Raw genomic sequence first — 25,965 nt, forward strand, 5'->3', positions numbered from 1 at the left:
TGCTGCGAATCATAAGCTACTATATCGTTTCAAGGAACTTTTCATGACATTCTGAAAAATTCTATCGACGTAACGAAACCGCTTCACCCATCGTACACGGTGTAGCGTTTAAGCGAAGGTTCGCCACGAAAATGATAATTCGCTGGCCAAGTTCGCAGGCTACGTTCGCGGCATTTGGACGAGAATTCGGGACAACGATGAAAAACAAAGCGTATAATGTGCAGTTTTCCTGAAACTTGATATCAGAGGATTCGACGCGAGCAAAAGTCTGTTTATCGAATCTTCGCTAGTATTTTCTTTACACTTTGGCTAGCTTGAAATATCTTGAGTGTTTATTTCTTTGACTAACGCCACACGGCAACGTTTAAGTAAATAGTTGCGACGTCGAGACCGATCATCTCATCCCTCGTAAGCGTCGAGCAGAAATCCTCTATTCTCATTTCCATTTGGTTAGAAACGGACAGACTTTTCGCGTAAAAAGAAAATTATGTAACAATGTAACGCGATACTTTGTTCGCGCGAGAAACAACCAAAATTACTTGAAATTTAAAATTATACGTATCTTGGTCCGTATGTAGCAAACGCTATATCACTAATCACTAATCGGTTTTTTGCATCAGTTACTTACAGACTGATAATATCATCGAATAATAAGATCAAAATCGGATTATTTCGATCTTTGCCCACTGCATGCAGCACTGTACGTTGCAGGCAGCTTCGTGTGTTTTAGACAATTCTGATCATAAAGATTCTAGCAACGCAGATTCTAGAAACTTTTGTATCTTTTGCAAATCTTCGAACGTATAGTTGCAGGTTCCCGGAAATAACAGCGTTCAAGAAATTCCAATGGCTGTGCAAATCCTGAGAAACGAAAGGCTTAACCTCAAACACATGCTGAACGAATCAACGAACACGACGATCAGTCGAAACGCGAGGCAAGAAAAAGGCAAAGTCTCAGTTAGATGAGACCTAATTACTGAGAACACGTATAACGTGGAAACGAAGGGAACAGGCCGACGAAGAGAAGAAATAAAAGGGAAAGTCAGCAAGCAAGGCAACACGCAGTCGTCTTTGTCGTTCTACATTGCCGTGGAAGAGGACGAGGATCTCGGGGAAGGCCGCAGGAAATTGCTCGGCAGCAATAACGACCCGACTATAAAACACCGAGGTAAAAAGGTGGATCGAACTGGAGAACAGCAAACACCAGGAGGAAAAAAGGAACGATCGAGGAAGAAGGTTTCCAGAGGCGGATGAAACGCGATGCTAGGATTTCAGGAAAAAGTGCGACTGAGGTAAAGGAGCGGATAGAATGGAAAAAAACAGCCATTAACGGGAAGAGCAGCAGCGAGAAATATCAAAGATGATATTTCTTTCATTTCTTCGTCAGGGAGCAAGGGCAGTGGATGAATGAAAGGGAGGGGAAGAGTGGAAGAGACGAGGAAGAGGAGGTCAGGTTCGTTTCAACGACCGAGTTTACTGGCTGAGGGTTAAACTCCGTGGAACTGATCTGGAAGCGACTGATAGTCGATAGAAATTGTCAGCAGAAGTTGATATTGTTATCTTCTGGAACAATGGCAGTCCTGTGGCTTCGCTTTCATCCAGTGTCATAGTAAACAATTAGAATCATCGGTATCGACGTTTTCGTAACAATTCGCTAAATTCCAAAATCTGTACAGTTGTACTAATTGTAAGAGGAAATGAATTTGGGCCCAATGTTACTTCGCACGAGTTGACAAATTCATTCTCGGGAGATGAGCGTGTTTTCTACCGTCCTCATAAATATGCTAATATCGTTCATTACCCATCATAAATATGCAACAAAGCGAAATCTGTTAAAAGTGTATTGGAGCCTCGTTAATTCGGCCACCTGTAACGGTCGTTATCCTTCTCCCTCCACTGTTCGCATATTCTCATTCAACGTTTCTGTATTTCTACGTGCCAATTTATAGATCAATATTTTTATTTTTAAATCTCCCTAAACTTTCCCCGAATTCTCATTGTAATAATCGTTCCTGAATTCTTTGAAAATTATTAACAATATCAATCCCAAATTCACGACAGAAAACTAATCTAAATTCTCCCCAAGCTGTTTCTAAACTGATCGACAATTTCAATGCCAAATTAATATAAGAAGACTAATTTAAATTTTTCTCAAACTTCCACTAAAATACTTACCCTCGATAAAAACACACATCTTTAATACCAAATTTACGATAAATACATAACCTAAAACTTCTCTAGTTTTTTCCTGAGAACGTCTATAAACATCTACAATGAATCCGAAAATATCCAACAGCCAGTACATCAGTACGAGTCCTTTTCCAGAAGGTTGAATCCATTACGGCCGAGGCACGATTCGCTTCTTCTGCGTCGTCAACTGGAATTAGGAGGAGGAACAGAACTCGCTGAGGAGAAGCGACGCAGCCACCTCGGGAAATAGACCGCGTTCCTTTACGAGCGTTGCAAACGATCCGCTTCGAGTCAATCTAGGAGAGCAAGGACGCCGACTATGCTATCGATGCCACACCACCATCCAGTCATCGCTACACTCGATTGCGTTCGCGCGTCCATAAGCCAGACACGCTAACACCATTAAGCTATCTGGCGTCGAAAATGATCGTTGCACTGAACGATGGCACGTTGAAGCGAGAGATGGTGAGATATCGATCGATTTAAGTTATTCTCGAGCGATGGTAGAATTTTCAACCATTTAAACGTAATCTAGATTGACGTCTCGTTAGAAGACGATCACCTACTGGATGGTGCGTTTTGAATAGCAACAAGCAGGTTTTTATCTCGTACTGTGACGCGTGTAAATGGCAGAGAAATATTGCGGGGCAAATGAAAAGTCGAGAGAAAATTATTTTTCGCTTTGCTCAATTTTTATTTTCGTGTAGATTCGTGTGTACGATCGGTTTTGGTCTATCGCTACATACCGTGATAACTATATATGGCAGAAAGGTATCATGGCTCGGGTGAGACCTAACCTAAAAATGTTAATGAAGCATTTTTAGCTGTTAATGTAATTTTGAAGATTAATGTGAATTATTTATTCTTAAACGAGCACGTACGTTATGTTAAGAGTACGTATATTATTAATCATTTTTGGTTCATTTATATCGAACTATGGTGCATATAAAAGCTAGAGAAGCATTAGGATGAAAATGAAGTTAACTTAAAGATTGTATACGTATGTGAAATACTTATTTTTTTGATTTAATTAAAAACATCGATTTTTATTTTTAAATAAATTTCCTTAGACCAGATTATTTCTCGTCGCGTCTAGTCTTGACGTCATCTTTCAAGCACCATCACGCTTTTGCCAAATGATACAAGTCCGAGACACTAGATACTCTGTCTGTGCGTCGAATAGCGTGTTCAGACGATGTTGATCGTTTCGTTGGAGAGCATTTTTCTGCGGATCGTATGTGCGTAAACGGTAGAAGGAAACGTCGGTTCGTTCCTGCCCGTACGGTACATCTCTGGTATCAATGGGGTTTTTGCGCGTCTGTTGTCATAGAAACGGGTGTGCCTACCCTGTCGAGCGACTCGAACCATCCCCAAATACCAGCCTCGACGCCACGTGGCCCTGTACCGAAAGGGGAAATCCTCGTGCGTACACATGGAGAGCGCAGAACTCCAGCCTTCCATCGTTCTTCGTCGTTTGATGTATGTACACCAACCGGGGAACCATGGGAACCTGCTAGATGCTGCTGATATATTGACGTGGATTTTGAAAAACGTACCGGTTATGCCACAGAGCATTGTACTCGACTATCACACGCGCGACCTATGCATCGTGTTCCATTTGGTTGCTTTCAGATGGTTGATTTTGGTCCGGTTTATGATGGTTGGTGGTTTCGTCAGATCAGATTGAAACATTTAACGAAATGGAAGAAGATAAGACAGATCGATGTTTTGCATAATTACAGATAATGTGTCGTTCAATATCTAGCCAAAATAATTAGAAAATTATCTTGAGCCTAAAGTAAATTTAAGGCAGCTCAAACTCGATCAAACTGCGAACCTAACCTAAATATCCGCTTCCCATCCCAACAAACGTACGAGTAACACTCGGCTGGCTTTCGTCGCAACTACTTTTCACCCAATTCAATTTCCAAACATTAAAAACACTGTGTAGAGGCAACCGGCCGAGTGCACTTCACCCAATTAACGTTTTTGATGGGACCAATTTAAAGATCCAGCCGCTCTGTCGTGCGCTCGCCTATGTGTTTATCCTCCGTGTGGCAATGGGCGCGGCGTGACACAGTGTGAAACTCGATAGGTCCGTGTTCCGTTCGCGTTTCTTCGAACCGTGTGTGCATGTGATCCGTGGTAATTACCCGATATATATCCAACAGGCTAGTCTAGGCGCATCATCTCATCCATTTCAGAGAACGACGCAATTTTTCCATCCACCCTGCTGTTAAATGGTTTCGGTGCTCTTCCTACACGTTCCATCAGCTTCTCGTTACGAGCTTCCCCGAGTTTCTGGAACAACCCTATCGCGTCGTTTCGCTGTTTGCAGCACGGGTTGAGTGCCGATGCAAATAATCCTCTCTGCTGTTGCCAAGTTTCACGATGCCAGGATTTATTGGTTAATCGATGAGAATCCTCTCGATTCTGTATCTGTTTGAACGAGTAGTTTGGTGTTTGGTGAATTCGAGACGAGTTATGGATCTTTCGTAGCTTGGTAGATTTTCCAGGGTCTATTAGGAATTTTTATTGGGAATATTAGACCTCGAGCTTATTAAATTTCTCTATTTACTTGAAGCAACCTACGCATTTTCCTTTTTGTCTTTTCCTAATGCGTAATTTTTATTTAGCATAGCTGTAATTTCACATAGGTAGAATGAAACATAATCAAACGCATTGCACTACATCAAAAGTTTGGGTCTAAACATAGCTAAGCATCAGGGAAGGGCAGACGATCTAATAGTCGAAACACGTACAGTTCGTGTTCGTTCAGAAATTCGTATTCGCTATCGATTTACAATGCACAGAGAATTATTACACCCCTGCTGCTCCCTGAAACCATCCACAATTACAATTCACCTTGAAATCCCTCGAATCCCTAACATAAACTACTTTAAAGTATCAGCGAATTGTAAATCCCCCGAAAAAGAAGCGAGATCGAGTCTTTACTTGGCGAGCTCGAACAAAATCATTCCAACAGACAGGATCAACGGAAAAGCAATAAAATTTCAGGCCAACTACCGTAAGAACGAGACTGGCAGGTGTAGGCGTAGCGACGAGGGGAGAGCATCGATGGTGTTGGAGGTCCCGAAACCGGGGTTGTTAGCCGGTGACGACGATTCGAACCACGTCGTCGTGGCGACCCACGCGTCGGACCTCCCGCGAGGTTCTCAACCTTGTTTACATAAATCATCAGAAACGGTCTGGATGCTCGACAGACGCGGCTCTCGCTTCGTCCTTCGGCCGATCCAACGACCCCGTCTCGAATAAACCCAACCGCGAGAATAAAAGCGTGCCGACAAAGCGAAGAAGGACGTATACAAGGCTGGTCCACGGTTCTGAACCGAGTTCAACGAGACTAACGGAGCAACGGTGCCTGTAAACCGAGAAGACAGGGGTTTCATGCACTGCATCCGGTTTAAAGGTACGTCAGAAAGATTTCAAAGGATCGGGATAGTTAGTGGTTTGGTCGAGGTCTATTTAGGATTTCTGTCTGGAATATCAGGCTTAATTACACTGTGCTTCTCCAGGTTTTGATGATACTTGGCAACCAAGTCTCGAATCCGCGAGCGAGGCTTCTTCAAAATTCCTATCATGCAGATTTTAAAACAGAATTTTTAGGTTAGCTCTGCTATTGGCACTTGTATTACCTCTGCAAGCGAAGCTTTTTTCAAATTCTTATTCCGACAGTGAAGATCTCTCTTCGAGATACCTCTAGTTCCTTAATGATTCAAACCAATTAGACTAATTGTAAAAGACAATAAACACGAAAATATTGTCAACTCGGATACGCGGACAGAAACAGCTCTTTGTCGAATATGAAAGAGGCTAATAAGTAAGCAAAGCAGTGCATAAAAGCAAGGGGGCAGGGGGGACACGATCGCATAAAATATCGCTTGTAAGGCGCAGTGTCTGAGCTATGCAACGACGGCGGACGAGCTGTGGCACGACGCAAAAAGCCATCAGGGAAAGGACGCGGGGCGTGACGGTGAGACCGAAAAGAGGATGAGAAACGAAGCGACTGGACGATAAAGAAGCGGCTAGAACCACGCTATCGCGCTGGGACGTTTTCGCAAACAGTGCTCGAAGACGTTTCGTGCAACCGGTACACAAATAACACGAATCATTCGCATGAAAGACACGGCGCTTTCACGGCCCGCCCTAAAAATACGCGTCACCGCTCGACGATGCGTTATTTTCGCGAATATGTATCCTGTTGCCTCTCGTGCATAACCTCGATACAAGCCTCGTCGAGGCTATGAACAATCGTTCGATTGATGATCCGGATCTCGTCAACTTGAGGCTCTGTATGTGTGTACGTTGGAAAGCTTATTACGACACTTTGGTTTTATTGGGTTTTAAAGAGATATACTGCGTTTATGGCATCACAGCTTGGTATCTGATCTAGGGATTTTAGAAAAGTTACGGATAATTGGTTATACGAGATAGGTTATACGAGGCTTGTGCTACGAAAATTACGAAATGAGGTCAACTTCTCGCCTAACCTACCGCTAACGTCATTCTCAAACTCAGTCTTTTATCGTTTATTGAATAACAAAAATTTGGTAATTTGCCAGGTGCGTTTATCTTCTCAATGGTCTTACTAATTTCCGACAAAGAAATTTCTCTAAGGTAATGGCGATACCATACCAGGCGATTCTAACCTAATTTCTTATTGAAATTCTACAAAACTTGTACCGATCTCCAGCTGTTTCGTCGATATTGATAAGTATCTATACGCATTCCTACGTTACTTTCAAATTAGCCCAACGTCGTCCTAACAATCGGATTAATCGGCTCGTTACAATGCTAAAATTTCCCGTAAATACCCAAGAACCTTCATAAATCGCGGTATACATACTGCACGCTATCTATCACCTAATCCAACCATTCTATCTCTTTCTCTCTCTCTCTCTCTCTCTATCTCTCTTCTCTCTCTCTCTCTCTCAAAACCCTATCACACCTCTACCAACCTGCTCTCGTCGTTGCCATAGCCTCGCCTCATCTTAACTAGAGAAAAGTGTCGAGGAAAACTCGGACTAGCCGATGGTGGGGGAGTGTAGTGGGCGATACGGAAGAGCCAAACTGATGCCAGGGACCTGGAGGATCGGCGTACGGAGTACAGAGGGCGCGTCGGGAGGCAGGAGGGCGCGGTCTTGCACGGAGGGCAGCGGAGGGAAATCGTGGAACGCGAGAAGGAAGGGGCGTCTGCGTCTGCGACCTTGGTTGGGGTCGCTCCAAGGTCGCCAGAGTGCCTCCTACCCCGTGACTCCCCTCTCTGGCTGCCGAGACGAGGCTGTGCTCTCGTCCCTCGTCACCCGATCGGCGGGCCTCCGCTTGAAACGGGACCGCAACTGCGTACGCACCGCACGCGGCACCGCCTCGCTCTCTCTTTCTCTCTCTCTCTCCCTCCCTCTCTCTCTCTTCCTCTCTCTCTCTGTCTCTGCCTTTGTGTCTCTTTCTCTGTTAGCACGAGCCTGTGTATGGTGTCGCGAGATCAATGCCAGGGTCAATGTCACGGCTACCACGGAGCTACCGTGTGCTGGGTCGCCGGGTTTCGGCCAAGCCCCGGGCACCCTTCCCACCACACGAGACGCGTCGGTCAATGAGCCCCATCATCGCGATGACCTGGACAACTTTTCGTGGCTTGTTTGCTGTCAGGTGGAAAAGATCGTTTAACGCGATTGACTATCACGGTGGCCATCGGTGGCCCACGTTTTACCACATTTTTCACAGCGATTGGAATAAAATAAATTCCCTGAACTGAGAAATATTCGACGACGCGAATTACTTAGATAACACCGTCGGGGATAAAGTGCGCGAATATAGTAGGATACTGTGTGGCTGCAAAGAGGATGTTCCCTCGAGGAAAAATATGTAAAATTCGTGAAGCGGAGGCTTTGGACACGGTAACGAGTGTTTCGAAGAATTTTGAACGAAGAATATAGAAACAACGATCCAATAGCCTGGTGGTTGGATGGCGCGCGCTGCCAAGCAGTTACGCAAGAGCGAAGAAGCAAGGAATAATTAGGTTTGAACGAACGAAGCCCCTTCGAGGACTCTGACACCCCTACTTGGCTACCAGAATCACTTTCAAACTTGTTTAGAAAGTTTTACCAGCGAAAGCTTGCACGGTATAGCCGAATATTATTTTTAGAATCTTATTGCTCAGCTTTAAAGACAATCTCCCGATAATTTGCAGAACAACGACCTTCTGTCCGACGACAAGCATTCGTATACTTTTTTCCGCGTATAGTTTCTTCATTCGAAACATCGCGTTTCCTGGAAATCCTGAGGCAAACATTAGAAAGTGACTGTTGAGAAGCTCGATAAATAAGTAAACAGGACTAAGATTCCACGTGCATGGAGCCATCGACCTGCCACTTTTCTTACAAAAGAAACTTGTTACGCTCTGTCTCGATCTTATCTTCATATTGTTGTGATTCGACAATAAATCTTATCAATATATGATGATATACATCGAGTGTTTCCTGTTGTTGTTCCCATACGGTTCTTTGGAAGTAACTCAAACCACTTGACAAAATACGTATATAATAAAAAAGAGGAGTAAACTGAATTTTATGAATCGACTTTTCTCGCTGTCGAGTGGTACAATTTGATCGAACGACGAACTATGATACTCCTACGATAGGAAACGATAATTCATTAATTCGCTTCTGCTTAACTAAATATACTTTATGTTTAAATGGTAGAGGAAAAAATTCATAATGGCAAGTATAAATATAAGATAAAAGGAATTATATCGTTTGCATTGAAAACATGTGAAAATTGAAAAGATAGTGGCGGTAACACGTGGCTGTTGATTCGTTAATTAAACAAATTTCAACGCGTGTTTCCGATCACGAAGCACCGTGAGCGGATTCGTAGAGTGAACGCTCTGATAAATTCGCAGAGCCGTGACATTGACACCTTATCAAAGAGCGGTTGCTCTTATCTGGGCTGGTCGATAACACGCGTAAAGAGCGAACGTTCTCGTAAAATCTCGAATATCCAACCGACTGTCGTAACGTTAAACCAGCGTAATTCAATTTCTAATAAAATCTTGATGGAATGGAAAGCCGAATGGAAATGCAAACAATCGTGAAATATACTTTTCCTTCGTGAAGTGTATCCGACCTGAGAGTTAAAAGGTTATTTCCTTAGAGTATTTCGATTGGGAAAATTGATTTTTCTTGTACGTTGTGCAGAAGGCTGTATATCTTGAAACGTATTGTACGGTATGTTGGATAGGATATTTGATAGAAAATTTAATAGGAATTATTTCTCAGCAAAATAGTTCGTAAACTTTCTTTGAAAACCGCCATAAAAACGTCGAGATAAGATGCTTCCTACATTCTTGAAGAAAAAATCCCAAAGATAGCCGTTTTTTTTTTCTTTAATAAATAATTTAAAGCTTCTTTCAACGACTAATAATTTAAAATAATCAGAATTTTCTCGCGAGTTATGAAAAATTATATTTTTCCAATGAATACTATATTATACCAAGGTATTTTTCGCTAGTAGAATAAACGCAGAAGTAAGTCACTTTCGAAGTGCAGAACGAGACGCTTGATCTTGAGAGCTGACGTCATTTCTCGCCGCTATGTTAAGTGATTATTCCTAAACAAGCCAGAAATAAAGGGGTATATACGGTTCACAGCTTATTGAACAATTCAGAACGGTTCGTGCATCGGCCGCCTGACGTAAGTGTATTTACATCGGCTTTTCGAAAGATACGAAAGCATTTAAAAATACACGATCGATCGCGGTTCGTGACCTTTCCCTAATATCTCATGTTTAGTTTGGTCGTTGTCAGCGCCAGGTATGGAAATACGAAAGGACAAAAATTCACCGGAATCTTCTTCGACATTCCGTAAGAATTTCCACGCTGTCAAGAAAATACCGAGAAAAATGAATTTACCATTCGCCTACGAAATACCGTAATCATTGTACAAAATTTACCTCAACACCCACGAATATTACAAACTCAAAAGTAAAATAAAAAATTCCCTAGTATATAATATCGTGTTTATGACGTATAGTTCGATCTAATTACCCGAAACACCGAAGAATCTTATAGTCTAATAACCTTGAATGTTAGAAACACGATCGAACCTGAAATTGAACGACCACTATACAAAATATAACAAGGTCATAATTTTCATAACCACAAATAATGGATTGGCTACGTCGTACCGCCGCGTATCGGTACCTTTGCCTAACAAATCATTACTAAAATTCATAGTTTATTGTGAATACCAAAATGTATTTAAAATGTATCTTGGTGTAAATAAACGTTATAAAAAAAAAACAAATAATGGATTACAGAAATCGAAGCTCGAGAACTGCTGACCTTTCCATGAAGAATTGCATTAGGACGAAAAGTTGCGGAATGTTCTTCCTATTAATCGAAAGCACGCGATCGAAGAGGAGCAAGAGAGGAGGGCAACGAGTCGCTAAACAGGCGCCACGATCGTCCTTCAACTCTCCACAGCGAGAATGAACGGGTTCACGGTTCACCCCTTCTTTCTATGCCAGTTCGTGGTCACCACGTTCCCCTTTCTCCCTCCGTCTTCCTCGACCGGGGTATATTATGATCTTGTCCAGAGGCAGACGGCCTACAGACTTAACGATCGATAGAGCTTCCCCGTTCCCGCCTCTCTTCTGTAGAACGTTCTCTTTCCCTTGTGCCGCGCCGCTTGCGCCTCTACCCCCACCACCGGCACATTCTCCCTCTACGCCAATCGGCCTGCGCCAGGCCAACGATGGCGCGTTACACGCAACGCGCTCACAGTGGCGTCGACGCTCGATTTAAAATATTTGCTACGTTGGCTATGATTTTAGTCGATGAAATACGAAAAAGTACACGGCTCGAACGCATCCGAACACATACTAATTTTTTATTAGATATATTTCAATTACAAAAGTACGGTCAAATCGAGATAACACGATTTTCTTCTTCGTGACCGTATAATTGTATGTCACAAGCCGAGTAAACAGATCACAGTTGAAAGTCAATGCGAACAGTACTGCGCTATACGTGGTATATGTGTAACAATAAAATTGGCAATTAACGAAGCTTATTCGACTATCGTATGACAACCTCTTTATCTCCAGATTGTTTTTTTCTTTTTTAAGTAAGTATTACGCGTGTATCTAAATATCATAATTCTTGTTTCTTATGGCGATCTTTAACGTTTTTCTTCCCACTAATAATTTTCACAGCTTCGTAGCTATTAGCAGGAAAACGTTATACAAAAAAATTGTTACTTTTGATAACGTTTACCGGAAGGTAACCTAGGCGATAGAGTATGGACCTGATTCATTATTTCGGACAGCACATTGGTCGAAAGCGTCGGATGTTCAAACAACAATCACTTGGTAACTGAGAGGAAATCACACAGCAAGCGATCGAGGGAGTGGGTACTGCTCTTGCATGCTCGCCTTGTCCCGTCTGTGTCATCTCGCTAGCCATCTTCTCGTATCGTCAGTGGCTCGTGAAAGTACTTGAACGCTTGCTAAAATACATTATTTAATAAACTACTATGGAGAAGTTCCATAGTTCCATCTATAAATCGGAAGCAATTTTGGATACACGCCCACAAGTCCCCTACCCTGTGCGAACTCGATCTTGGAAGTGTATTTTCGACCAATCCAGACCTGTCCTCGCGAAAATATGGCCTAGGTCGGGGATGTCGCAACCGCACCACGCGTTTGCATTTCTCCAATTCGATATCTTATCCTCAAACTCCTCTGTTTCCATCCACCCCGAAGGAAAAATAAGGGACACTCAGGGTAAACTTTGTTCACCTGACGGGACAGTTCTTTATCCTCACCAAGATGTTATTGCGAATTTGTATGTATTATTATATTGTATGTATGTATTATTTAAATATGAATTTTGTATTACCAATGAAGTGTCTCGAAGGTAAGTTCTATACTCTTTTTTTTTTTTTTTTTTTTTAGAATTTGAATGCAGATGGAAGACAGAGTTCAAACGATACGAGCATTTTATACTAATAACAAAAGCTTTACGTAACGAAAGGCTGCATTCGCTAAAGAACAGGGGAAGCTTCTACTTTATTTATTAAATAAAGATTAAAAGGGTGGGGAAGATAAAAAGCTACGATACAATACGAGAAATCGATCTTCCAACATCAGACGGCTTACACGAAGACAGAGGAAGTTTCTTTCTACATCGCGCTACGAAAATAACCCTCTGTAATGCCACGTAATTTCCAACTTATATATCCATATACATATATAGATATACGTACATACGTTTCTTGCGTTTCGTTTCATGCATATCACAGCCCCATTCTAGCTTATTAATAAACATGTATAGTACGATATAGTATAGTCATGGTACATGGTACATGGTACACGGTACTCGGTACATGGTACACGGTACATGGTACATGGTACATGGTACATGGTACATGGTACATGGTACATGGTACATGGTACATGGTACATGGTACATGGTACATGGTACATGGTACATGGTACATGGTACATGGTACATGGTACATGGTACATGGTACATGGTACACGGTACACGGTACACGGTACATGGTACACGGTACATGGTACATGGTACACGATACATAGTACATGGTACATGGTACATACGTGTAATACTCTGTAGGGTAGTTATCATAACACAACTATGAATCTTTCTTCTTTACTATAAACCATACGCTTTCCTTCGCCACTGTACATAAAATATTTCTATCACCAGTCAGTGTACGTAACGAAATGAATAAATTCACGAAGAATTAAAAACCGATTCGAATCAATTTGCTTCGACTAACGAAACGATAGTAAGCCACTCGCTGTGGATAAAAATGCAGCTTTCTGTGGATTTGATATAGCGATAGTTATCGACTATGCGAAGCAAAGTCGGTCGAGCGTGGCGTCGCGACGCGTCCAGGAACGAAAGCGCGTCCGGGTTGGCGGCAGAAAGGGAAAGAGGAGCAGTGAGGGAAAAACGGGAAGGCTGGCGACACAGTGGCACCGGTGCAGCGGCCGAAATTTAGACCTGGCCCGTGGGGCGTCGCGACGCCTAACGCGCGGCCAACTGCACTACCGTCAGCCGCGTTTATTGATCGACCCGATGCAACCAAGCTGGGCCACAGCTGGCCGGGCTTACCTCGTTCGTTCCTTACAAGTTCGAACCGTCTCTATGCCGCGCTGCCGACATCCTCGTCTCTATATATCTACGCTCTGTTTACTCCCCGTCGGGAGACCTATTTTCGAACCACCCAGCGCCAATTATCGGGATCCACGATCGAAAACACGATCCTTCCCTGGACAAGGTTTTTTTTATAAACAAAAGAACGGACAGAACTGGTGGTGCAGAAGAATCGTTGAATTTATCGAGGAGCTTTGATATTTGTGAATTCGTCACCAGGTCTGTGAATGTTTCGTAGAAAAATGAACTTCGATAGTGAATCACGTTGTTCGAGGAAGATTGATAAATTAGAATTTAGACAGATTTTCGTGAATTGTCAAAGTTGCTGAATTTTGATATCCGCCAACTTCTGTTCAATTATCGTTTACATGGTAGGAATAGGAAAATTGATCGAGTCTGTGTGCGAGTTTTGTCGAGAATGTTTGACCAAGATCGATAAACAAGAAATTTCAAGGCAACCTTTTTTCATAGAATTACTGCAATTTGGAAAATGTATTTTATCGAACGATAAATTCATCGTTCTTCGATTGATGCGTTGTTAACGGTCGAGTGCTTCTCTGTAAATAAATAAAATCCGAGTGAAATGCCTGGGCAATATGCTCGATTTTTATCAAAGAACGCGATTGGCACCGAAAACCGTGAATCAGAAAGAATTGCGAAAAAATGACACGGTTTTACTCGGAGCAGTAATAATGGCACGTGTTCGTTCAGAGAATACAACGGTTGCAAAATAGAGAAAACGTTTCAATGGAGGAGTTTTCCAGTAGTATAGGACGCTAGTGTCTGACTATACGTGCGTTACTACTGTAGAGCAGAAATCTATTGTGAAGTAGAAAATAATCGACAATGGCAGACTCGCTGGTGTCTGACTCTTATAGGCCGCTTCTACTTTACGATTCCTACGCACTGCGCGGCCTTTATTTTAAGCTCTATAACTGGGAATCTTTTTTCGTGAAAGGAAGAAGAAAAATGACGAACTTAAAGAGAATGTAGCGCGGATTACGAAATTTGTATTTCAGGAAAATGTTAAGCAAAGTTGAAACATCAAACAATTTTCATCGAAAAATCTGCGTGATTTCAAAGGATTTTAGAATACGTTATTTTACGGTAATAAAGACATTTATTCTTATTTTCCTAAGTGATTTTTCAATCGGAATATTTCCTGGAAATTTGATAACCGTGGAAATTTTTTTACTCTAAATATCTCCTTCCGAATATTTCCCGAGAATTTCTCTAAATATTTTCTCACTCTGAACACCTTCTGAGAAGCCTCTTCTTCTAAGTGTTTTCTGTCGACTTCTTTGTGTATTTTATTATTCTGAATATTTCCCGAGTATTTTCCTCGAGCTTCTCCAATTCTGAATACCTTGCTACCTTAAATGTTTTCTGACAATTTTCCTAAACGTTTTCTTATTCCGATTACCCGCTGAAAATTTTCCCACGAATTCCCCAATTTTTATTTCCTCAATTTTCCTAAGCACTTTCTTCTAACTAACTTTCTACGCACATCTATTTATTCCCTTACGATCATCCATGGTTCGTCCGCTTTCGACATCGATAAATAATAATTTGTATGCGAAACATCGAATACACTAAAATACTTCGCGCTGCAAACACGCTCGTTACTAAAATTAAATAAATAGATAAACAAAAGTTGGAAAACGCAATAACTCTGTTGGTTAATATCAGTCGACGAAATCGAATATTCCGATGGATTTTCGAGCGGCGAGCAACGTATCTAAATATACAGACGTGTACCTTGCAGGCACGTCGACAGTCGTACGTATTGATTTAGACCGATCTGTATGCGTACGAGGAGAGCTTTGTGAGGAGACACCGCTCGATAACCACCCCTTTACACTGGCTTTAGCCTTTGCCAGTCGACTTACATTTCCCTCGTCGTTGTCGCTATCGTTAAAGGATCGTCCCCGTAAAATCTGCCCATTGCCACGCCTCGTCGCCAATTACGAATTCCATTCTTCTCGTAAATCTTAACCATTCCACTGACTTTTAGTATTTCAAAAAACCGCTTATTTTACTTCCAATTCATAATCCTTTATAGCCAGCTGATTTTACGAGCCGAATTTTATATTCCATGTTGAACGCTTTTACCACTGCTGAAATTTCATTTAACCTAACCAAAAATAACATAGGTGATACTTTTCGCGAGAGATATTTTTACATTTCACATCGTGATAGATTATTATTAGCTGTTGTCGAGCACAGTTACGAGTTACTGTCGATCACCATTGTTAACTATTATTCACTGTTATCAATTATTTCCGTCAACTATCGTCAAACATCATCGCGTACTTGCAATATTTTTTCGCATCTGACTGCATGATAGATTATTACCAACTATTCCTATTAATTACTATCAACTTTCGCCAATTGTCACTAGCAACTGTTGGTAATTATTGTCAGCTGTCGTCGATCGTTATCGATACCTTTAACCATAATTTGGTCGAATTTAATTATTCTAACTAATTATCAGAGCAGATAAAGATAAGTATGACAGCGCTGAGACGCAATTTTCCTCGTCCGAAATCCGTCAAAAAATGATTCTATTCCCAGGACAAATAATCTAGGGAAATAGAGAATACCATGCAGGTTCTTTTTATCTGATGTATAAAATTTCGTGTGGGAAACAGTTTGCGCAATTGGTCGCGAGAAACACGGGAAAACGTGACAAGCAAGGAGAAAAAAAGAAGCAGACACAGAATGAAAAATTCCATTGGCCGCGCGCGTTCGGTTTAATCACCTGAACCAACAGTGTTTCGCACTCTCTGACTCGCGTTTCGGCATCATCGAATATGTAATCTGTTGCGTCGAATCTCTTTGTAACCTCTTTGCGCGGAACCTAACGTATCGTTGGTTTGCTCGGCACAGCGAATATTTTTACTCCTCCTTTTAAATCGGTTTCAAATCGAAAACTCGCAACGGAATACTTGGACAAGTAAACTCTCAATTATTACTAGACTGCGGATTCTTGCGCGTGTATAGGGCATTTGAAGATGCAAAAATGCACGCAATGCGTATGATGTGCCAATACTTATAAGATATTCAAAATGCAGTATTTATTACCATGTTTAACAGATGAAACGAATCTCGATTTAGGTGCCATTTTACTTACGCGTATGAGCATAAAAAAACGTATAATAAATATATATAACAACATATAATAGATATAAACGTATAAAAATTCATGAAAATCCGTGGACTTTTTCTTGTCACATTATTACGATACTTTCGCTTTACCGACGCTTACCGATGCTCGCGTCACCATTATCGATTGACGAACAATTGGAAAACCAACAGTTTCGCGTGTAATTGGTGAATCGCCGACGAGCAACCCGCAAGCTTCTTCGGTTTTTCCGTTTATTTTGGTCCCTTGACCTCTTTCTTGCTTGAAGCAGCCATCGAAACAAAGTTCTCTTTCTCTCTGTTGATAGCCTGACGATGAGCGTGAACCTAACCCCGACCGGTGTATTCTCTGTATATACGTGTAAGGCATTAGCGTCATCGTACGAAATGTCAGGGTTGAATCGCTGGTAATAACCTGGTTCTTTAACCGCGCTACTATGCAGATTCACGAGCACGTATACGCGAGCAGGCGACCCTGTTATCGTCCTCGTTAACTATCATGTATACATGGCTGAGCCACGATCTGACGCATCACGTGACTTTAAATCGCCAACAGATCGCTCTTCGATCAGCGAGATACACGTTTATGGTGCAGCTCTGTTGGTATAGCAGTTATTTGTCACCTATTGAAAAAACACCGTAACAGGTCTTGGTCGTTTGGTGAATCGATCGATTTTCATTTCTCCTGAGAAAAAGGGAAATTTATGGTCTTTGAGTTGCATTTCCCGATGTACGTTATTGTTCGCGATGGTCTTCGCCTTTGTTTAAATAAAATTGTTCGCGCTTCCAGTATCTCTATTGTAAGGTCATTTTTGTTTCAGGACAACGTAACGACAAAATTTGAGCATCGCTCTGGTTTCAACTAGTGGCTTTAGCTATAAAACGACTGTTGATAGAAAGGAAGGAATTCTGCGCAGCTTTCAATTCGACAAGATTAACATTTAACCACATAAACGTCAACGTATAGTTTTGCAGTCGATAAACGAGGAAACTATTGGAAATAAATTTGTTAGCCTTTCTCTCGTCTTGTTTAAAATTTCTGTCAGTGAGAATTAACGAACCAGGTCTTTCTGCATATGCATATTTTTTGACGAAATATCATATTCTATAAAAAGATCGTTTATACGTAACCATCGACAGAATCGTCTCTTCGTGGAACTATAAAAAGGTCTCGGCTAACTCGGCCGTTACGATGCAATTTACGTCAACGTAGACGCGATATTTAATGATTCGATCTATCGTAGATCACGTTTGACGCAGACGTTACCCTTTATGAATAAGGGAAATTTTAATTGTTGAAATAGACGTTGTGCCTCCTATCTTCGCGTTCCATCAACTTGCATAGTTGCATTTTCATCCGATCCAGCGTGAAAATAAACCAAATTACCAAAATACGGTGGTTCCAAGTAAAGACACTGTAAAAGCAGCTGTCACAATTAAGATATTATAAAACCGCACTATTTTTGCTGATAAGAAGTTCATCGACCAACGGGTAAATAAATTGGAAGTAAACTCGAGGAACTCGTAGAGAATTAATTTAACAGAGAAAAATATGAGGCGATTGGACAAAAATACCATTCTACTGCAATATGATTTAATATGACATTATATAGGTAGAAATTAGATTTTTCTATAGACATTGATATTTTAGGTTAGGCGGGCGTAAATTTAACTTACAGGGCTTCCCCGTTTAATTCCCTGCATTACTCGCGAACGTTGTTGTTTATTTAAAAAAGAAAACTAAGAAAAATATTACGAAACGTGAAAGTTTCCACCACTATATGCCAGTACTTAAGTTCGTTCTAAGATCAATCACCTTGATAGGTTAGCTCACTTTTGAGGTTAGATACCCTAATTTCAACTTGAACTTGCAACACTCCGGCGTAGACAGAGGCTATCTGACTCATTTCGATCGTTCCTATCGAGAGATAGCTCCGACGGAGATATCACGGGTTGGTCTTTGGCAAAACTTCCTGATAACGAGCCAACAATAGGAAGGATCGCAATAATCCACCGGACGCGAAATCGTGGCGCGATCACGGCCACAACAAACTCCGAGAAACTTCATACGAATGTTTATCGTTTGAGTCACTCGACATTCTTTGTTCAGCCTGGGCTAATGAATCTTCTGACTGTTGTTTCAGGCACCACTGTTCGCTCGACTCGCCGCCAAAAACGCCCTTTTCCTTTTTGTTGCTAATGGGAAAGAGTTTTTCATACCTTCTTTAGTCCGTTTCAAACTTTGTTACGTTCTCGTTGATTCGCAAAGGAATTACTTCGATGTTTATGGAAATATTATTTGAATTCCGATCTCATCTATCGAACGAGGATATTTTTATAACCATTTTCTAAAATTTAGCTGCTTTCATGGAGTATCAGAACGATTTTGTAATAACTCGGTCGTAATTTTGTATAATTTCTTGGATCGTCATTGCGTAATTCTAATTGCAGCCTAACCTAAAGGTCGACTAGTTAAGCAATCCTCGAGTCACTTAGCTCCATCTGCAAATGCCAATCTTTAGACAATTCCCTAAGTCGCAATATCCCCAGAATATTAATAGAACTCAATGTCCTGAACATTTCACGTTCCAAATCTGTTTTACCAATTATTCCACCAATTTTACCAACGATTAAAATCATTTCGCGCTTCTTTAAAGATCTCGTAATTTCGTCGAGACTATCCCTAACGAAATCATCTTAAATCGATCTATACGCGTTATTTTTCGCTGTCCAGAGGAAAATAAAAAAAGAAGGGAAAAATTGAAAAAGAAGCTTCGATGTCGAAAACATTCCAGAGTTTCGCGAGAAACCGTTTTGCCACGGCGAACGGCGAACTTAACAAAAATGTATCCGGTGTCGGCCGGATTATTTCTGTCCGAGTAGCCGGACGGATATTCGAGGGCATAAAATCGAGTGCAAGAAACCCGAGGTCCCGATCGTTGACTCAGAAACACGATTTTCGCACGCGAAGCATTGTTTCCTGGTATTCGATTACGCGTTCGCTTATGCAAACAACAATCCCGCCTCTTATTATCGCGTCTCTGTTCGCGCACGTGATAAAAGTTCAAGGTGCCGGATCTCTGATGCATAACGCACGCTCACGTTCCTCCGTACCCGTTTTGTTTCTGCGTTTTTACGAATTTTTATCCCTATTTATATACACCAAGTTTTTTCTTCTCCTATTTGTTTATACGATATTTTTTTCTAGAAGATTTCTTACGTTTTTTTTTTTTTTTTTTAGAGGTTATATACATGACGTTCTTTTATAAACATTGTTGTATTTCTTACAAAGAACCTCGATTTTTTAATTTACTGTCTTTTTGCCTAATTATAAATCAGACGAAAAATTCCCAAGAGTTTACGAAAAGGCATCGCGTGTACCGATTTCCTCTAAAATTTCTTAAATGAAACTCTACGTCGAAACTAACCTCGTCCGTATATGTATAGCGAGACTGCAAATTCGTACGTACAAAGTTTGCGCATCGAATTAAGTCGAAATGTCGAAAACTGTGCGAAAGTGCACTTTCTCGTAACTATCCATTATCTAATCAGCGTCTGAAAATATTTCCTACTACTTGTGCCAACCTTGACAGATTAAGAAAACATTCCCCGAACATACCTCTATATCGGAATTCCCTAGATTTCCTCGATTAAACTGCATATTGAAATTTCCTAAATGGAGCGCTGTAGTGCGATCTTCCACGCGTGTGTCGACGCATCAAAACTCGAAAAGTCGAACCAAAGCGAGGTTTCATCGAGCGCCAAAACGCGAATCAATAAGACTTCCGGCCTCTGTGGAGCGAGTGCACGCAGCGAACGAAAGAAATATATAATTATTACCATCGAGCCACAGGGGACTTTCAGAGGAACGATGTAAATAGAGGCAGAGAACGTGAACGAAGACGGGGAAGCGTCGATCGAAGAAAGATGGTTCGTGCTCCAGCAACGTGTTCGAGGAGAGGGAAATGGTCTGAAGAGAGACACTCGAGAGCAACAGAGAGATCTATAGAGCGGAAAGTTGCAATGCCGACCGCCGCAGCAGTTCAAGGCCTCCGGTTTCTCTCCGTCTCCACTCTTCTAACTCGCTCTTCCTCGCTCCTTCGCTTACCCGTCCCTGTTTATTTCCTATATTCATTCTATTTTCTGCTCTCCCTTCTAAACCCTCCTACTCCCCATCCCTCGTTTAATCCAGCGAATTTCGCATTTGCATCTCCTGCTCCTCCCTGATCGCCGTCATCCTCCTTCTCCCACTCGAAACCGATATTATACGAATATCTCTCGGAAGCCGGCATTCTGTTAATTTCTTCGTTTCATTGCGTACAGCGGCTGGCGAGAATCCTCCGACACTTCTTTGGAAATTTCTTACGTATACATTTGGACGAAGCATTTGGAGATCTCATTAGCGAAGAGGTTATCGTGATTGTATTGGCAAGGTTAGCGATGGATCTAACGATCTTTATACAAGTTACGAGACATATTTTGGGAGCATGTACTTTGCGAAAACCAGCGAAGTATTTGAACAAAGTCGATTATTCTCAGTGTTAACAAGCCACGATATGCAGCCAGACCACCTCTAGCGTTAATCGTACCTTTAAGACTTACTATTCATGCGCTATACTAATTTCTCACTAAGTATATGTATGCAATAAATATCTCGTAATTTCCGTATACACTTTCAATTTGCATTGGAAATTGGTTTCAAATTATACTGTTATAATTCCTATTAAACTAATTATAGTGCGACCGTGCGAACAAATTTGACAAAATCTCAGCAAAAGATTACGCGATAAGCGTTGAAATACTTCCTGGGCCACTGTATACCTTAAACGTTTCGATACTTGAACTGCAACGGTACTTATCAACTAACCTTACAACGCGTATTAAATTATTTATAATTTAACAGCGCTTGTTCCTTCAGGCCTTCCCCGATCCCACGGATTCCACATCGTCCACCATCTTTCTCTATCTCCTACTCTCTCCCTTTCTAACCTTTCTACTAGTCTCTGTTGGTCTGCTGGCTTCTTTGTCGTTGCATTCGTTCCTCTAACCTCTCGCTTGCTCCTCTATATCGTCGTCCCTCGCCTTTATTTCCTACTCGCCTCCATCCTGCTTCTATTACGCTCCTGTCTCTCTCCTACTAGCCCCCCTTCACCGCCCCTTCACCCTTCCGCAGCTAACGTCGAGTTAAATTGTGCTGATTGATACATTCTCATCGCGGACAACGTTTCCTCCTTCCTCGCTGTTCGCTACGTTTGCGGAGCGCTGCACGGAGATCGCTGCTTACTAACTCTTTAATCGTTTTCAGCGAAATGTTCCCTTGTAAATGACGGTGCGCTACGATCAGTCGGAATTTTTCCTAAATATCGTCTATATCGAGTTTCGTTAACGAGACTTTATTCTATTAGCGATCGTTTGTGAGGTGTTACGGGATCGAACTTTACAAGAAGGCTTCGTCCCTTAACCTTGAGTTACCGAGTAGCTAAAAACAAACACGTGCCATTTTTTGTTGATCTTCGAGGCTGCAAACTTTCATCCGAATGACATGTTCGCGACTCTATGTTGTTAAAGGTAATCACTGACCGTCGGTAATCGTTGATCGTCGGTAATCCGTATTCGCGCTTTTGTCGGATCGCGGCGAAAATTTTGATTTGCAACGAAAGAATTTCGAAGGAATTTCGTGGTTTTGAAATTAGTGGGCTGGAATTGGGATATGCGCGTAGCTGGCTACACACGATTCGATCCAGTCGATTCTTCCTGTTTGCCTCGCTAAATCTGCCAGTCTATCTCCCTCATACAAGATAAAAAAACTTGCGATTCTTTAGGTCGTTTCTCGAGGACTTGCAATAACCTCTATTGCCAAGAAAGAAGGGAAGTGACCATACCAGTCGGTGGATATAAATAGCCGAACCAGCCCTAGACTCACCCCATAAAGGAGTTCTACGAAAGTACCACGATACTGTATTAATTGGCAGACGAATCTAAAAACGTTTCGATACGCAAAGAAAAATGACACGATTACTAACCTATCGAATATCGAAATGAAATTTCTATCAAGTGAAATTTCACTCGTGACAATCTTTAACGGGTTGACTGCAACTGCTGCTGGTCATCGGTGACCTATCTTACCTATTCGTAAACTCTTTAGGATCATCAAAATAAGCTAAGCTTCATGAACAAAATTTCGGTAACGTGAATGATAATGCACTGTGAAAGAAAAGGCGCGAAAATACGAAGTGATATTTCTCAAAAATTAAATATTACTTTATCATTATTCATTATCACTTAATTAACGACATATAAAATTTGCGTGACAGTCGACGTGTTAAAGGCTAAAACAACGAACGCTGTTCTCACGAATTAGGCTGAGAATACTGAAATAAGTGCCAAAGACACTTTCGAAGTGCATAGACGCGTTCTCGAAGAGCGAGGAGGATATAGTAGGCGGAGGTGGAACGAGACAAGCACGCAGCAAATGCGAGAGAAGAGAGAGAGAGATACACAGAACACACGCAATGGGGGTTTATGTAACTCGGGCATTAGTGACTGTGACGTCACGACACCGCGACGCGATGCAACGGTCGCACACGGTCGATAGTGCAGTCAACTACTGCATTATACGCAGTCGATCATAGAGATCCATGAATTTCGTATTCAATTCTCTGTATTAATTAGTCTTATTAGTGTATTAGTAGTATTACTATTTTTAACCTGTCTTTATTAACTCTCAATTCCGTGACTACAGAAGCTTCAAAATATCTCAGTATTTGAAAATTATTTCAATCTCGCACATTTCAATTTCGCTGTAACATATATCACAGTTGGTCGATACAACGCAAACACGAAGTAGTACTATAATCTTATGACTATGCGACATTCTCGTTCGTTGAAACGAAACCGTGTTGAGCAGGGGCTGAAAATCCTTCAGCGCCACTTACCAAGCCAGAGGGCTCTTTACCGACCTATAGACAACGAGTCTCTCTTTTTCTGTCTTTAATTAGATATATACGTTGGTTTTAATAAGTTCGTAGTCACGAGCGACAATGCCCAACCACGTCCAAGTTTTCGCGTTAAAAATCGTCCTTGCAATTAGTCAACCTGGCGATAACAATCGCTGTGTTTCGTATAATGCGCTCTTCAACCGTGATACACGTGGGATATAGTCCTGGGAAATATAGAGTTTAGCACTTTGTGCTGATTTTTATGAAGCATTGTTCGATACTTTCGTGATTGTTCATAGGAATGGGTCCAAGTGAGACTCGTTGTTCTCTTTTTTTTTTCTTTAGGCTTTCTACTCGCTCTGTTGTCGACATAATTGAACGAACTTGTTCTTGAGAGTATGGCTTAATGAAGGAGGAAGATTGCATTCTATTTGCGAAAAGTCCAAAATAATGGAATTCGACGGCTTTCAACAATGGAAATTGAAATGTTGCAAGAATATTTTTGAGAAGGTGGAATTTCTTGAAATTTGTAATTTCAATTTACAATTATTTATTCATTTTTACGAAACGTCATCCGATCATTTCGATTAACTTGGTATAAAATTCTGGTGTTAAAAAGTAATGAAAGTACAAATGACTCACCGGAAGACGACGAGGCAGCAGTGATTTTGTCTCCCCCTCCCTAAATCGCTGACTGTGTCGAGAAACAGGATACTGTAACAGAAAAATTATAAGTGATTTAACGTATACCCAATTCTTAAGTACAACTTTAATGGGCTATAAAGTATCCAAGGCAATAAAAGTAAAAATAGACATATTGTATTTGAAAAATCAAATATATAGCACGCGGAAAAGTAATTTTGAATAGGGAAGGTTAAGTGTTACGGCCTCATCGAACTTGGTTATTTCGCGATGTAATTCGAGTTTCGATTCAAGACTAGCTCACACTAGGTCTCATAAACCTCCACCGTAATTACGCAGCCAGACGATAAAGTGAGACTTGAAATATACGATGGATCATGACAAACAGTTGCAGAACATGAAATAGGAGTGACCAATAGAAACAGTGGCAACACTTCGTTCGAAAAGCTTAATACCAAATTGTAAAAAATTCTACGAATAATTTCATATTACGAATGAAAGAGTAAAAATAGAATGCTTTTGTGTGTGTAAAGTTTGAAATTTGTTACTATAAATATTGTATTAAAATATGTATTTTGCTATGTGGTAGTAGACTATAAATTAATCTGTATATTTCGATGTGACGTTACACGTACATATTTATGGGAAATAGAATTTAAATGCATGAAATTCTACAGACTGTTCATGTCAAAGAGTGCATCTGTACACCACCTGTAGGAAAACGAAGCTAACGCTATGATATTTATCTGTACATAGATATGCGTTTATCGACAGATATTCCGTTTCTATAGAATAAATTAAATTTTATCACTGTTTCTTTGAAAAGTTTGTAATAAATGAAATCTAATATATAAAAATGAAAATTATATTACAGACTTATCACGGAAAATAAAATGAAAGTATAGTTTTCTACAAAAAATGAAACATGTGTTCATTATAAAAAGAATATAAAAATGAATAGTCAAATATGAATCAAGCTAATGAAGTAAGTAAATTATGTAATGATCGATTAACTGAAAAACATTAAAATTGATCCATTGAAAAGATTTTCTATAAATTTGATAAATCGCACCATCCATAAAATTAATTAATTTTTTGTGCCGTTATTATATAAAATAGAGCTAATTAATTAAAACATTTAAAACTTAGAGTGCACTATTAGTTCAAAATATACGAACTAGATCTCATCCCGATATAAATTAGCAATTACAGTGGAGGGTAACGTAGGATAATATCCTCTGTCGGTAAAGCGATTCTGTAGAAACATGGCTAACATGATTCTAACTATTAGATAACATTTAATTAATGCTACCTTAAATGAAGTATCGAAAATATTTATATCTTCGGTATAATATCTAGGAAAATATCTTACTATCTTGATCTAATCATGGAAATAAAAATGACTAGTATTTATAAGTTACAAAAAGAGAATTATAAAAACTGTTTCCGCCCGGGATCGAACCGGGGACCTTGTGCGTGTGAAGCACACGTGATAACCACTACACTACGGAAACATTCTTGACAAGTGTTCTCTCAAAGCGGAAAATTTACTATACTTTAGTTCCTATTTCTTGGTTTATAAAATATATAATCTTATTAATCATTACAATTTACCCTAAATTGGAGATATGATATGACACATAATACTATATTAAAAATTTTATATTTTTGTATTATATGTATAATATATAGGTCTATGTTTTATATGTCTATATGACATATAAAAATGTCACAATGTTTCTGATACTTATTACTGTAGTAAATATATATATATATATATAGTATATTCGTATTATATCTATATAGCAGTATATGTTATATGTTTAATTACGTAGTATGATACAAATATAT

The 25,965-nt window shown here is 40.5% G+C and overlaps 1 long non-coding RNA gene and 1 other non-coding gene across 3 annotated transcripts; one reads left to right on the plus strand and one right to left on the minus strand.

Moving 5' to 3' along the window:
• The first annotated feature begins 3,947 nt into the window (after positions 1 to 3,947).
• LOC126874875 (uncharacterized) lies at positions 3,948 to 14,500 on the plus strand. Of its 2 annotated transcripts, none has more exons than XR_007693075.1 (4): positions 3,948 to 5,620; positions 10,525 to 11,333; positions 11,422 to 12,073; positions 12,163 to 14,500. It is a non-coding gene; the product is annotated as an uncharacterized LOC126874875 (long non-coding RNA). The 2 variants fall into 2 exon arrangements; XR_007693074.1 differs by having other exon boundaries at positions 4,669 to 5,620; positions 11,422 to 12,052.
• Positions 14,501 to 25,555: 11,055 nt separating this feature from the next.
• Trnav-cac (transfer RNA valine (anticodon CAC)) lies at positions 25,556 to 25,628 on the minus strand. Its single transcript has one exon. It is a non-coding gene; the product is annotated as a tRNA-Val (tRNA).
• Positions 25,629 to 25,965: the final 337 nt, after the last annotated feature.

Source organism: Bombus huntii, chromosome 16 (genome assembly GCF_024542735.1).
Source record: "Bombus huntii isolate Logan2020A chromosome 16, iyBomHunt1.1, whole genome shotgun sequence".
Classification (NCBI taxonomy): domain Eukaryota; kingdom Metazoa; phylum Arthropoda; class Insecta; order Hymenoptera; family Apidae; genus Bombus; species Bombus huntii.